At 36.9% G+C, this 15783-nt stretch overlaps 1 protein-coding gene across 6 annotated transcripts in view; it reads left to right on the top strand.

Annotated features, from left to right (window-relative positions):
• Positions 1 to 15783, top strand: part of FRMD1 (FERM domain containing 1) — an 89226-nt gene that overhangs the window by 16129 nt on the left and 57314 nt on the right. The window contains exon 2 of one of the 6 annotated variants that reach the window (XM_074188063.1): positions 14461 to 14507. The exons of 2 other annotated variants lie outside the window; for them this stretch is intronic. The gene's annotated coding sequence lies outside the window, so the exon portion shown is untranslated. Of the gene's footprint in view, positions 1 to 13286; positions 14508 to 15783 lie in introns of those variants that run through there. 3 more of the 6 variants (XM_074188068.1, XM_074188066.1, XM_074188067.1) reach the window with 3 other exon arrangements.

Raw genomic sequence — 15783 nt, 5'->3', positions numbered from 1 at the left:
TTGGAAATAATTGTAAACATCTCACCAGGTGATGCAAATGAAGAGCTATTACAGTTTAAATTATTTACATGTCTTCTGGCTAATAACAAGTACTATATTAAATGATTGTTCAGTTGTATTATAACTTTGGGGTTTTTTTTTTTACAGTTTTTATATGTTAAACTAACCTTTGTAATGAAGATACTCTTCAGATGTGACTTTGCTTCGCTTCCAGTACTGGCACACTAGTTGCATTCTTACAGAAACTATTGAATGGCTGACCAATGTTGCCAACCACTTCTTTTGGAAATTTGACAGACATGGGAATAATAGCTTAAGTAGAGAAGGAGAAGTTAAAAAATAGCCTTAATGCTGCAATGAAAGGGAATATAAGGGCTATTTTCTTTACAACAAATTATGTTCTACAGAAAGAAATGGTTTGTTTCTGTAGATCTGTGATGGTTTCAAAATATTTGATGGCTGGGCACGCCCAGCAATCATGTTTTTCAAAAGTCTAACATTTGTGTGTAACATCTTGATTATATGATTATGCAGTTGATGTGGTACCATTACAGGGTAACAGAAAGAAATAAGGGAACTACTCTATTGCCATACACAAAATACAAAAGAGGTATCTAGTTATCTGTTGGATTTTGTGATGGAACATCCAAATCCTTACAATTTGATAGGTTTAGAAACTTCAAGAACTCATTCAGAATCTCAAAAATTGTGTATTCAATCATGATTTTGAATAACTACAGAAAAGTCTATATTGCCTCAAATGCACAAATTTGTTGACACAAAGAAAAATATTTTTAGGTGGGCAATTATTTACTATTTAAAACAGCATTAAAGAATTTTTAGCTCAAACCCCTTGAACCATCTTCATAAATCCCTTGGTAATCACCACTAAATCATAAGCATTGTAGGAGTTCTGATTAACATGAATATTTGGAGAAAGCTTTATGAATGATGTAGAATTGAAGCAGGTTCCTGATAGATGGTTAATCCTTAGAAAAAGATACTCCAGGCAAGGAAAATCAACATAGTTCACAGTTCAAATGAAGGCATGATCATAGGTTGTTGAGAAGACAAGACAAGCTTGGATAGAACAGAGGTTTCATATTAGGGTGCATATGGTGATAAGCCTGAATGATTAGGGTAAGGTTAGATATTTAAGAACTTGAAAGACAAGCTAAGAAATTTAGCTTGACCCTGTAGGGAATGGGACTTGTTGGAAGATTTCAGGGATAGAGGGTGGCATGAAACAGCTAACATTTACGTTGTTAATAATTTAGCCCTTTCTATTAAAAATCTTTCTGTTAAGAATTGGGAACAGGACTTGTTCTCTAGTAAGTGAAATGAAATGTTCAGGATGATAATATGTTTATTTATGCAGCTCCTTTCTCAGAGCTTAAGAAGTTCAAAGACTGTAGAAACTCTCATTCATCCCAAACATACCTGAGAGATGGCAGACTACTTCAAAGGGCAGCAACTTCTGCTGCTAGTGGGAATTTGCCCAAGCTGGCCAAATAGGGTCTATCTCCTTAGTAGAAAGTATATGGATTCCAGAAGCAAAATATTACAGGGAGAAAGGGGAATGAACTGGAATTTAGGAGACATGATTATGCTACAAAGAAACTGTGATCTTGGCTGATTACATATATAAATTCTTCATCAGAATATAATTGGATTGGCTACATGTTCTTCCTAAGATATCCTGCATAGAACACAGTATTCAAATGTGTCCTGACAGTTACACAATGGCTCTACATAGTGGACATTACTAAAAGAAAGAACGTAGTTGTCTAATGGAAAAGAACTACAAGAAATGGATGGTTTTGGAGGAAACTGGAAATAGCTTTGAAATGATAAAGTTAAGTAAGTGTAACTGGGAGAACAATTTATAATGCTGATATAAAGAAACAACTTAGAAAGACTTTATACTCTGATCAGTACAATGGTGAACTTTGATTTTGGAGAACCAAAACATCCTATCCACCTCTTGCCATAGAAGTGATGGACTTAAAATGCAGGATGAGATGCACATTTTTGGGCAGAGGCTTTGTGGCAGTTTTTTCTATTGGACTGTGCTCATAATTTTCTTTTTTGTTCAGATGAAGGTGAGAGGCAGAGATATTAAGTTCTTGCAAAAAAAAAGTAGGCTTCACAGATTTATAATATTAAAAATAACCAGAAGAAACATGGCACATCAGGTACTGAAAATGACCTGAGAGCTCCTGTCTGGGAGTAGTGTCTCAACCCCAGTCTTACTTCATCATCCCTTGAGGCTCCTCACTAGATTGGGAGGGAATGGCAGATAATTCCATTTGAAAGTTGCCCCAAAGAGACTATTCCAGATAACAGCAAAACTGCAAGCTCAGTAATACTTCCTAAAAAAATATTTGTAGCAAAAATAAGCATTTTTCCTAGAGTCTGTTCTCAGAATGCTTCATGTGGGCAACACCCACTGTGCAGAATTTGGGCTAGAAGGACCATCTTCTGTGTGTTCTGTGCAGATTGCTGCTTGTGACCTAGGGTATCCTAGATGATAATATAAACCAAACTGTGTGGTATTGCCAGTCTGCGTTTGCTGAGGAAAATGACACTCCTCAGTTTTATGGGAATAAGGCTACTTATTATGGTAGCTTTCTATCAAGGAGTTATTTCAGTAGACCAAAGCAGCCCTATAGAATTGGAATGTCATGGGAGTTAGGGAGTTGGCTCATGCTTGTTTTATTTTATTTTTTTAGAATCATTTTTTAGAACCCTCCCTGGAGAACTGTATCTTGATTCAGCAGAAGCCTCACACTGAGCTTTTGAGAATGAAACTTAAATGTGTTATTTATGCTTTCGTCTTTCTTCTTAGAGCAAATTGACTCATGAATCTCTTCAAAAAAATTTTAATTTCTTCCCAACCAATCTATAGAGTAGAGGACATCTCCCTAAAGAGTAGAGAACATTTCTGGATCATTTCCCCTTCGGTTAAGTTGTTTATTGTTTTTCTTTTTAATTGAAAAAGTACATTTATATTGTTTTAAGTTGTATCAGTTCCTGCTGAATCCAGCTGATCATTTGGATTGGATATGAATTGACATTTACTTCCTTTGTGAATTTTTTCTCTATCAAATTAGTGGCACATATTAGGTTGTATGGGGATTTTTAAAATTAGACATAGGCATACCTCATATAACAATGCCTCATTATGATAATTTCATTCTGAATATAAATTTTTCTATCCTCTCACTCCCATCAAAACATCCTTTTAATAACTATACCTTCCTTTTTATTTTTATTTTTTATTTTATTTTTTGTTTGTTTTTCCTTGCCAGGAAATGAGGAATGAGATACACATTTTAGGGCATAGGTTTGTGACAATTCTACTGGACTGTGCTCATAAATTTCTTTTTTATTCAGTTGGAGATGAGGGTGGGAGGCATCCTCCAGCTAGTAAATATCAAATGTCTGAGGCTATATTGAACTCAGGTCCTCCTGACTCCATGGCTATCCCCTGTACCACTAGCTGGCCCTATACTTTCCTTTTTTAATGCTGATATAAAGAATGTCTGAGGAGTATGGCTTAAACGCCAACCAAATTATCTTCTCACGTTTGATAAGTCCTTAAGAACTACTAATTTGAGCATTAGTATGCTAATTAGATATCATACTTAGCTATTCATTAAAGCTGGTCCTTTGAGGGACTCTTAAACATTGTTAAGTTAACCTAGTTTGAAATAATGTGTATATATCATTTTGATTTCAGACTGGAACTGTGATCATGATGTGAGAAAATTTCAGTGAAAATCCCACCTTCTATAGCCAGAGGTGTCAGACTCTCTTCCCATGGACCTCTCAAAACTGTAGCCCTGGACTAGATTAAAGATAATTGGAAAATATTTAACAAAATAAACAAAAAGTACAGTGCAACATAGATAACAGTAGTTCATGATTTTCTAAGTCAGTATGAGACCCACAGGACTCCATTTTTATTTAGGTTTGATGCTTTTGTGCTATGGAAAGCAATTCTGGATCATTTTAACTGTAGAGAAAGCATGCAAATCGGTATAGAAGATAAAATTGAAATAATCAACATAGGGATAACCATAGAATTAAAGGGGGGGGGAAGCCATGGAGGATAGTTATGTTTAGTAGGCATGAGATTTGGGAAAAGATGCAGCAAAGGAGACTGTGATACCACTAGGTAGGAAAAGAAGCAAGAGAGATCATTTTCACAAAAACCTAGAGAGAAGTGAGTCTACAGAAGAGGAGGATAGTGATAAGCAGTCTGCAGAGAGGTCAAGAAGGATGAAGTTGAGGAAAAAGTCCATGGGATCTGGCAGTTAAGCAATTATTTGGAACATTGAAATAGTATTTTCATTTGAATGATGAAGGTTGAAAACTGAGAAGAGAGGAAATGGAGCCACTGTATGAATTGTTTTCTTGAGGAATTTATCCTGAAAAGGAGAGAGAGAGAGAGAGAGAGAGAGATCGAGATCTTAGGGGATGAAAGTCATTGAAGAGAATACCTATCAGTAAGACTAACTCCATGGAAGACTTGGCATAAATATAAGGTCCTAGAGAATATAAGGAAGTAGTCTCCACCTTTCTCAGAATTGAGAGTTAGAAGGTTCATCAGAAGTCATCTAATCTAACCTGTTCATTGATAGAAATTCCTACCATAGCATACCTGAAAAGTAATCATTTAGCTTCTGCTTGAAAACCTCCAAGTTTTTTGGGGGGGAACCCCTCTCTTAAAATAGTTCTTTGGTTTTGGGGCAGCTCCAATTTTTAGTTAATTTTCCTGCTTTCAAACCTATCTTGTCCCCTCTGATACCACTATTCCTTTGTCTGTTCTCTGGGACCAGACATGCCAACCTTTCATATTCCTAAAGACACTTATTATGTCTCCCTGACTTTTCTTTTCTCCATGATAAAGCCCTGAATATTCCTTAGTTATTCTAAGGTTCCTCTTTAAACCACAGTACACTAGTCCAAGTGAGGTTTGATGAGGGCATGAGACAGTGAAACAATCATCTCCCTTCACTCCCTACTTCTTTACTTCAGAGCAAGATCACAGGAGCTTTTTGGATGCGCTCTCATTGCTGACTTAATCATTTCTATTCCACTAAAATCCCCAGATAATTATTTCTGAAAAAACTGATGTCTAATCACACCCCCCCCCCCTTGCCTTATATTTGTGAGGTTGATTTTTTTATCTTTTGAATTTTGCAATTTTACAATTTTCCCCCAATCTCACTTCCCTCCTCTGATCCCCCCCCCACAGTCTTTACATTGTTTCCATTGATCAGAATTGAATGTGTTGAGAAATCATGTCGTTAAGGAAAAAATAAAATATGAGATAGCAAAATTACATAATAAGATAACTTTTTAAATAGTCTTTATTTAAACTCCAGAATTCTTTTCTTTGGATACTGATTGTATTCTCCATTTCAGATACCCTAAAATTATCTCTGATTGTTGCATTGATGGAATGAGCAAGTCCATCAAGGTTGATCATCACCCTTATGTTGTTGATAGGGTGTACAGTGTTGCTCTGGTTCTGCTCATCTCACTCAGCATCAATTCGTGCAAATCCCTCCAGGCTTTTCTGAATTCCCATCCCTCCTGGTTTCTAATAGAACAATAGTGTTCCAGAGCATACATATGCCACAATTTGTTCAGCCATTCCCCATTTGATGGACATTCACTCAATTTTCAATTCTTTGCCACCACAAACAGAACTGCTATGAATATTTTTGTAGAAGTGATGTTTTTACCCTTTTTCATGATTTTTTTCAGGGTATAGACCCAGTAGTGCTATTGCTGAATCAAAGGGTATTGCATATTTTTATTGCCCTTTGGCCATAATTCCAAGTTGTTCTAAGGAAAAGTTGGATGAGTTGTGAAGTTGATTTTTAGGAACTGGGTGATTATTTGTTCCTATTGAAGTTATTCACTTCATCTCAGTGACTTGATCCTGTCAAGATCATTTTAGATCCCAATTCTGTTTTCCATGGTTTTAACTCTCAGCAGTTTTAGAATCCATTTGACCTCTAAATTTGAACTGTGTTTTTATTTAAGTCGATGCAAAAATAAATCCGATTTTATTACTGTCTAATTTATCTCTTTCCATCTTCTCTACAAGAGATGTATTGAGATCATAAATCTTTTAATTTTTTTGATTCTCCTGTTCCTCAGCTCTAAAATGAAGGTATTGGACTGGGGCGGGGGGGAACTAAGATCCTTTCAGGGTTTTCTTTGGTTTGTTTTTGGTAATTAATTAACTTATTTTTCCAACTACATGCTTTGGTATCTTTTAACTCCCACAAGAAGTGAATGTTGTTCCTTTAGAGGGTAAAATAAGCCTTGGGTCATTTTTAACACTACATAATCTTTACAGAATTGTGATGAATATACCTTGTAAAGGGTATAAAATGCTATAAAAATGGGAGCTACTGTTAGCCTTTTCTAGGACTTTGATTATCTCCTCACCTCCTTATTCTCTATCAAACTCTCATTGCTCATTAACTTACCTGCAAAATACACTCAGATCTATCTTTAAAAACAAAACCAACTATTTGACGTATGTATCTCCTTTTTTTCATTACCAATCTTCTCAAATCTGCTCTTATTGCCGCTCTGTCCTCCTAAACTCCTTTACCCACAGAATCCAAGTTGGAAGGGATCTCAGAGGCACCTAGTTCAAATTGGATCTGAACAAGAATCCCCAGGGCTTCAAACTCAGTGATCCGCCAGTCAACATTTGGAAAACTAATTATTCAAAACATTTTACTTCTCCCACACCTAAATCTACCTCTTTACAACTCTTCATTGCTTCTGTTCCTGTTCACCAAGGCCTAGATTAACCAGAAGTCCTTCCTCTTGCATATGACATCCCCTAGTTGTATGGATCTTGAAAATGATCACTATAGATCTCCTAGTGTGCAAATTTAGTTTGGTCTTTTCTCAACTGGTCATTGACTTTTTTAAAAATCTATTTCTGTTCTTCCTAACTCATATCCTTCTTTGCAAGTCTCTCCCCTACCTCAATGTATTCTGAATCCAGATTTTAGATAAATCTTCCTCAAATACCAATCCTGAAAAACCTTAACTAGATCCTCCAAAGTCTAGTCTTTCTCAGACAGACCTAGTTCCAGGGAATAGGAATTCAACCAAAAACCTGATGTTAAAATTATTATTATTTTTTTTAGGTTTTTGCAAGGCAATGGGGTTAAGTGGCCTGCCCAAGGCCACATAACTAGGTAATTATTAAGTGTCTGAGGCCGGATTTGAATTCAGGTACTCCTGACTGCAGGGCCGGTGCTCTATTCACTGCACCCCCTAGCCGCCCCCGATGTTAAAAATTAATCTGTACTTTGTGTCCTTCTTAGCTTGTGAACTTAAATACCTTTTCTCCCTTTGTTCATACTATTTTCTTCTTGCTTTTTTGACCCATAAACTTTACCTATTGAAATTTTCCCCTTCCTTCTAGAGTCTAGCTCATATCCATCTTTGATCACCCCAAGGGGAATAATTCATTCCTCCTCTTTACTTCTCAGTTCCTTTATGTCTCATCTCATGGAGCTTTACCTGGTTGTCTTGTAATAGAGATATTTATAAAGAAGTCCTCTCTACTGATATGTTTAACATAGCTGTGCAGATTAGATAGCTTGCTTTTTTCCCCAAAAGCACCTAATATTAATATTTACTGGACTGTAAGCAAGAGACCCTAATGACTATTTATTATGTGACCAAAAGACAATTAGTCTGACTATATTGATAACACTTGCTATTTTACCATTTTCCTCTTCTGTATCATGGAAGGAAAAGGGAGGTTTTGTGTATATATAAACCACCTCAGAAACAAGCAAGTATTATTGAACTTGCTTTCTAGAGTATATTATTAGAATCTATTAAAGACCTCCTGTAAGAGAGAACTCTGCCTTCTTAATAGAGTCAAGAAGAGCTTAGATGGACAGTTTCTTCCAACTATGTCTGCAGATTACCTAGAATTCAGCATTAATCTTGAGACAATAAATGAAATACTAATCCTAGTTACTTTAACCTTTCCTGTCTACCTTGGTCTCAGTGCTAGTTTTCTTACATAGTCACAACAAATGAAGATGTCTCTCAATTTTCTTCCCAGGTGCTTCCTTATTTCAAAGGATTAGGAAATGACTGTAGTCTTTCTTCTGTCTATGCTTTAATAACCATGTGGTTCTAGCATCTGATTATGAAAATATCCCACTGTTGGGTTTTAATCTGAGGTGTGAACAGGGAGCCTTGAGGCCTTGTCTCTCCTGATAATAATAGTAGTATTAATAAGTAATGATAGAGTATTTCCTACTAAAAAATGCCTTTCATCTAAAGATCTCAAAGCACTTTATAGGCATGAGCTCATTTGTTCTCACAACATCCTGATGATATAGGAAGATGATATTATCTTATTCTCCCTGGGAGAAACTGAAATGTGGAAGTGAGAAAAAGAGGGTCTGACCTCTCTCTCCCTTCAGCTTCATACCCTTTGACATTGTACAGTTGAACATTAGAATGACTGGCCTTACATCTATCTCACCACTTTTTTGGTTTTAAGGAGCAATGAGCTAACCTATCTGAAGAATCCGCATTTGACTTTTTTGTAAGATTAGAACAAAGTACTCTGTCCTGTAGTTCCAAGGGTGTGTATCACTGACTTACACCATCTGTTCCAACCCAGACTTGAACAGGACCCCCCCCCCCCCAATATCTAAAAATTAGCCATCCAACTTTACTTCAAGAACTTTAAGGAGAAGCAAACCACTTCCTCCCAAGATAGCTCCATTCTGGTTTTTTGGGTTTTTTCGGTAACTCTAATGACAAGGAAGTTTTTTTGCTTTAAGGTTTGCAAAACCTGATTATCTCAGTTGATCCTCAGCAATTCTGGGAAGTATAAGTGTTTGTTATTATTCTCTCTGTTCTAAAGATGGGGACACTAAGGCAAATCTGAACTTTAATAACTTGCCCAGAGCCATAGTGTTTGAGGCTAGATTTGAACTAAGGACTTTCTAACTCCAACTCAGGTGCTCTACCTTCTGGACCACTCAACTGCCCTCCTGTCAAGTCCCTCTGCAGATTTCACTGTTCCTACTACCTTTTGGATCCAAGAATAAGTTAATCTCTTTTCACAGAATAGTCATTCAGATATTGAAGGCTATGTTATCATCCTGAAGTATCCTCTTTGGGCTAATCAATCTACTTTCTTCCAATTTATACTCATGTGGCAGAAGTTCATTTCTTTGCTATCTTGGTAGCGAACAAATTCTTCCTAAAGTCTAGTACCCAGGTTTGAACATGGTACTCTGGAGGCTGATTAGGGCACAGTCTTGTATCTATCTTCCTAGTTCTGGACATGACCTCTCATTAGCTTTCCTGAATTAACTTTATTGACTATAGTGTTGCTGCTTTTCCTATTGAGTTTGTAGCCTATGCCAGCCATATAGGTGCACCATTTTGTTTTAGAATTTGTACTCATGGTTCTTTACATGCAAACAAGGTTAATAAATGCTTCTTAAATTGAGTTACCTATCTACTTTGATTTGGTCCTGGAAGAATAAGGGAGTAAATAGATATAGTTAAAATTCTCTTTAGAAGAAAAGATTCAAATATTTTACATCAAAATCAAGGTTCTGAGTGAATGAGTTCTGAAAGGGATGATTTTCTTTTTTTTTTTTTTTTTTTTAAATCTAAACAGTCCAAGGACTGGTTGTGTTTTGGAGATGAAGCTGTGAACCTCTGTGGAATATCAATGGGCATTTGTTTTGGGGTGGCTCAGGCAACCAAGAAGAGAGCTGGCCATTGTAGAGGGGAGAAAAACAAAACTCTTTTAGTTTAAAGTGTCTCCAAATCATCCACTTGGGCCAGAGAAGTTCTGCTGTGGGAATGCTCTTCGATGTGAGGTTGGTTGTTTTTTTTTTAACTTATATTTCTTTTTTGCATTTAAATTAATAACAATTCAGATGTTCAATGATTATGAACCTTCAACCTTGAGTGGCATGCTCTTCTTTTTTGGGGGAGCTGCTATCTTTTCTTTCCCTCCAATATGTCAGTATGTGATTGATATCCTCTAACTCTCTCACCCCAATACATTCCTTTAAAGCTCAACCCTTAAAACTGCTTTGGTTTCTCCCAATGAGCTTCCCTTGCCCTTTTTTGACCTCATGTAGTCTTTGGTGTAACATCTCTGATATATTTATCTATTATATATGATAGTCATTACTATATCCAGATTCCTCTCCTAGACTGTTCTAAGGGGAAGGCATTTACTTGTCTAACTATCTTTGTGTTTACTCCAGTATCTGGAACAACTGTTTTAGACTTTTAATGTTTGTTCAGTTGATTTTGATTTGCATCAACATGGTGATTAAGCCTTTGGAGTTAGGTGTAAGTTAGGGTGATAGATTTGTGAGTTAAAACAATCAGCTCTCTTAGGGCAGCTAGGTGGTGCCTACGTTCCTAAGTTCACTGGTCTCAGATACTTATTACCTGTGGGACCCTGGGCAAGTCATTTTTTCCTGTTTGCTTCAGTTTCCTCATCCATGAAATGAGCTGGAGAAGAAAATGGCAACCACTTCAGTATCTTTGCCAAGAAAATCCCAAGTGGAGTCATGAAGAGTCACACAATTAAAACAATAGCCCCTCATGGAGATTAACATCTGTTTGATGTCTGTTCAATAGCTGATGAATGAATTTAACTGTAAAGAAAGCTAATGCTTTAAATCCAGAGAAGCCTACCTTTTCCAAGTCCACTGGAAGGGCCATTGGAAGGCAGAGCTTTTGTAAACAAAACAGGTAGGACTTAGAACAGGAATGTAAGGACAATGTTTACATAGTACCTGAGTACTTTATAGGTGTTTGTTTCTCTTTGTTCTTTGAAAATCTAATCTTCAAAACATCCTGTATGTTAGCTGGACATGGGGGTGGAGGATTTATTTCTTCTAGGGTGAATAATTTGAGGGGTCAGAGGTTTAAGAGGATTGCCTTAGAGCATATAACAAGTAGGGCAATTAAACAGAATCCAACATATATCCAGTTCTGAAGTTCTTATGGGCTTTTGGAAGGTTCTTTGTCAATAAAATAATATTTCTTCACTTTTGATCACTCCAACCATGGATGGGATCACTATTTGGAAGCCATCAGTAGGGAGTGAGAGAAGAAGATTGAGGTGCCCTGAGGGTGGTTTTGGAAGTACATCATTTTGAAGTGTCCTCTTTACCTGGAGTTTGTCAACCTGACATCACTTTTTAAAACAGTTTTATTGGTACCATTTGCTTTTTTTACATTAGTCATTTTTGGATATGTAACTCTCTTCCCTCCATCTCTATCTCATTATGGTCCTCTTGTAATAAAAATTAAACCACCAGCACATAAGACACAAGAAACAGTGTATATAATATTTGTCATCTTTAGTAATTCATGTCTCCAGGAGAAGAGAGAGATACTTTTTCTCATCTCATCTCATTGACCAAGATTGGTCAAAAACAGGTTTTTTGTTGTTGTTGTTGTGCTGTTGTCATTGTGTATATTGTTTTTCTGCCAACCTTGCATCATTTAGATCCTCATATTCTCTTCCTCCAAATCTCAGTGCACTTGCTTCCTTGAAATTATTTTATAAACTTAGTAATTACAAGTACATACATGCCTCTTGTGGATTGTAACTTCCTCATTTAGATTTATTAAAATGCCTTTTGTGCCTTAGACATGGTAGGTCCTTGATGATGAATATCTGGACCAAGGTTTTCAGTATCTGATCCCATGCACATTTCTCCTTTACTTGTATCCTCCCCACTTCTTTTAAATATTTGCTATGTTCAAAGCACCTTTGAAGTCTCAGTAAGATAGATACACAAGGATAAATAAGACACAGTTCTTGCCTAACTGAAACGTACATTCTAGTTTGGTCATTTCAGTCCTGTCCTACTCTTTTTGACCCCATTTGTGGTTTTCTTGACAAAGATACTGGGGCGGTTGGCTAGTTCCTTTTACCTCAGTTTACAGATGAACTAACTGAAGTAAACATGGTGAAGTGACTTGTCCAGGATCCTACAGCCAGTAAGTAAATCTGAGGCTATTTTTGAACTTGGGAAGATGAGTGTGGGCCAAACTCTACTTTCTATAAACTGCCCCTCACCTGGCTGCCTTACTTTCTAGTATATATATAGAGAGTCTTGCCTCTCCCTTCTGTCTCCCCTTACTCCTCCACTTCAAAATTTCATAAGTATAAAATTGCATAGGACAAGTTGAGTTAATGTTAGATCTGGAGAAAGGAATATTGGGGTCTGATACTTTACAACTTGTAAGACCCTATTATGTTATTTAAACTTTCAGTTCCTTACCTCAAAAATAAGGGCATTGGAATGGGTGGTTTCTAATATCCTGTGTGTTAAAACAATTCTGAAATCTGGGAAACTCAAGGTATTGTGTAAGTTTGTAAATAACTTAATCTGGGCATGATAAATCCATTTGTACCACAGAGTCAACAAGAAAATTACATGGATTCTTAGCATTTCTAGGCTTCTTCCAAATTCAATCTGACCACTGAATGCTAGAGAGGCCTGAAGAATGCTTTGCTTCATAGGTTATCCTCTAGATTTATAGTCTGAAAAATATTTTTAGGAGTACAATGTTTTCACATTTTGCACTAATGATACTTTGGTATGGTTTTTTTAAATTGAAATTTCATTTTATTTTTCCAATTATATGCTTTTCAACATTCATCTATTTGTAAATTTATAAGTTTCACATTTTCCCACCACTCTTGGTTCCTCTGTCCCTAACCTCCTAGATCTCATTCCATTAGACTTAACCCTTTTCATGGATCATAGATTTAGAACTAAAAATGAAGACTTCATAGTCCATTTAGTCTTTAATTTCCCCATTTTACAAATGAAAAAATTGTGGCGACTTACACCCAACTAGTGAAATTTAAATCCAGGCTGTTCTTGATGCTCAAGTCTACTCCCTGGGCAAGAAGGCATTTTGCTGAATCAGAACCTGGATCCTCATCCTACAAAGAGTCAAGGCTCTTTCCCCACACTGCCTGCTCTGAAGCGCCCTCGCCAAAAACACAGTGATGTCCTCTGGCCCCACAATACCTCCCTCCCTTCTGATACTCAGAGACAATCCGAAACAGTTTTAGATTTACTGTCTGAGAAGGTTCACAGCTGCTCCTCCAATCCACTCATTATGACTTACTCCCCCCCCTTCTTCCTTATTTATTTAATCCATTAATTTAATTAATTAATTTTTTCTTTCAAAAATTAGGATAATTAACTCCTTTTGTCTCTTTTAGTTTTCTTTCCTGATAAAGTTCTGGTAATCCAGATTTTGATCAAGTCCATTGGGATTCAAATGGAACTACTTGACTATGCTTCTATCACTCTGACTCTATGTTCTATCCTAGCCCAAAACTCACTTGGTTATTATTTTTAGTGAGTTCTGTTCTGGTCTGAAAACCTGGATCTCTCCCTCCCAGGTTGACTTTTTTGAGAAGGCAAACTGCCATCTTTACCTCCATCGTTATTCATGTGTGTTGCCTCAGATTAACTGAGACCTGGGAAAGACTTAAGCTTAAAAAGATCAAGGTCTCCTCTGTTTGGGGTTGGGGAAGGGGAGGGCCTATGTCTTGTTAATGAAGTTGCTAGTGGCAGAGAGAGTGGGCTGATGATTTTCTCATCCCTGCTTTACTTAAATCTAATTCAGTCAAGGATCCTGAGCTCATTGGTCCTTTTCCAGAGCAAAGGGACAAACAGCATTCAAAAATCATTTGGAAAATGCTTAGATAGAAGAGGGCAACCAGAGGGATACTTGGGAATTGTCTCCTTAATTTTTTTTTGTTTCATGCCATTAAGGTTCTCTTAGAATCAAAGGTTGAATTAGGTACTCACTTTAACTTTGAAGATTCACCTCCCCCCATCTCCCATGTCATTTGATACGTATCTGGATGATTTTGCCACCTGTTCTCATTTATTATTTTTTTGATTAAATGTATAATCCAGAAGCTGCCTAAAATGAACCATTCCCTTAGAATATATAAGCATATTTAGATTTCAGGGTATATTTAAAATAGTAATTATAATAAAGTATCTAAAATTATTTTCTACCCTTTTCTAGAAAATATCTAGATGAATGAACCTTTTTTTTGAGGGAATTCTTAGTTGAACCTTTAACATAGAAAATTTGTCATCACTCCTCAAAGTAGTCATTATAAAAACCAGTCTCTTGCAGCACTTGTGGAACAAACAGCCCTCGTTTTCATTAAAGTCCCTGACCTCGCTGTCTCCCACCAACTCTAGTCATCAAATCAGTTTGGTGTGACTAAGGTTCAAAGTCTAGGACAGTGAGAAGAATGTGTCACATGGTTGCTCTGGGGTCAGAAGTCCACCCAGGGGTTACTTAAACAGATGATATGGTTCCTGCATCCTAATTTTATGTTTTTACCCTAAGGTGAAGATTTTGGTCTCTTTCTAGAAGCAACCCTGATAAATGTGCATGTAAGTCTCTGCTTTTTTAAAGCTATTTTGTTTTCTGTGTATGTTTGTGCTTTTAAGAGCATGAATTTAGATTTTCTAAGGTACAATCTCTTCCTCAGGATCTTGTCCCATTTTAGCCATGTTTATAGTTTGGGTTAACAAGGAACACATGATGTTTCTGGCTTTGTTTCTTCATTAAGTCAAAGCAATGATTTCTCAAACTGTTATGACACTATGGAGGCTAAAACCTTCAAGTCACTTAGGGGAAGACCCAAAGGTAGCACCGGAAGCCTGGACAATTGACTTGGGCTTTTATTAATCCTTCTGTGTTCTGTTTGTGGGACACTTAGGGCTTTAATTGAGGCTAAAAGACCTGACTGGCATGGTGAAAAAAAAGTATGGCATTTGGTCTGTAGGCTTGTGTGTATATGTAATCCTGCAGAAGAAATTCCTACTGACTGTTTGGTTTTTTTTTTTTTGGTCTGCTGTCCAGGGTGCCATAGGTAAACAGGCCACCAGACCATTGGAGGCTAATGATTTCTGGGAGGTAGAAACATGGATTGTATTTCTTAGCTTTTCTACTGTTCCAGCCTATCTATCAAATGCTGAGGTGGCAGATTTTAGTAAACTCTCAGGGGATTTAAAGTACTAAAGGACCCCCCCTCTCCTCTGTATAGAATTACTTAGTCTTCCAGATCTCAAGGAGTATCCTTGCTCCATCTATAGAGGACAAATACCATAGGAGCAAAAGTCAAGTAAGGCACTCTGTCGGGATGCTTAACTTTGTAGATTCTCCCCCATCTCTAGTCATCCAGTAAGTGGGATACTTTTTGTCACCTGCTCTCATTTATTATTTTTTAAAAGTAGTCAATAAACTAGAAATCACAAAACCAACCATTCTGTTAGAATACATAAGAGCATATTTAGAATGCAATTGAGCAATTACAATTACTCTATTCCCCTCCCAAATAGAACTGTAGCTAATGTAAAGTAACTAGGTCTTTGTCCCAGGGCCCCCAATAGGAGGGTTCTTCTCTTGCACCATTTTTGAGAGTTTCATTCTACCTTTTGTGCCCTCCTTTCCCCATTGTTGTGCCCTATATCTGTTGCCTCCCCCTCCCTGGGAGTTGGAGGGTTTCTGCACTTTTTCTGTGTACTCCTAAACCCTTATGTTTGTCTGTTCTTTGACCACACAAACTTATGCTCTCCAAAAGAAATTTGTTCCATGTTCTGGTGACTGGGTTCTGATGTACTTTCCAAAAATACAATTAAATACATTAAAATTAAAATTGAACAA

This window comes from Macrotis lagotis, chromosome 5, assembly GCF_037893015.1.
Source record: "Macrotis lagotis isolate mMagLag1 chromosome 5, bilby.v1.9.chrom.fasta, whole genome shotgun sequence".
Taxonomy (NCBI): domain Eukaryota; kingdom Metazoa; phylum Chordata; class Mammalia; order Peramelemorphia; family Peramelidae; genus Macrotis; species Macrotis lagotis.
This window is presented reverse-complemented; position numbering and strand designations above follow the sequence as displayed.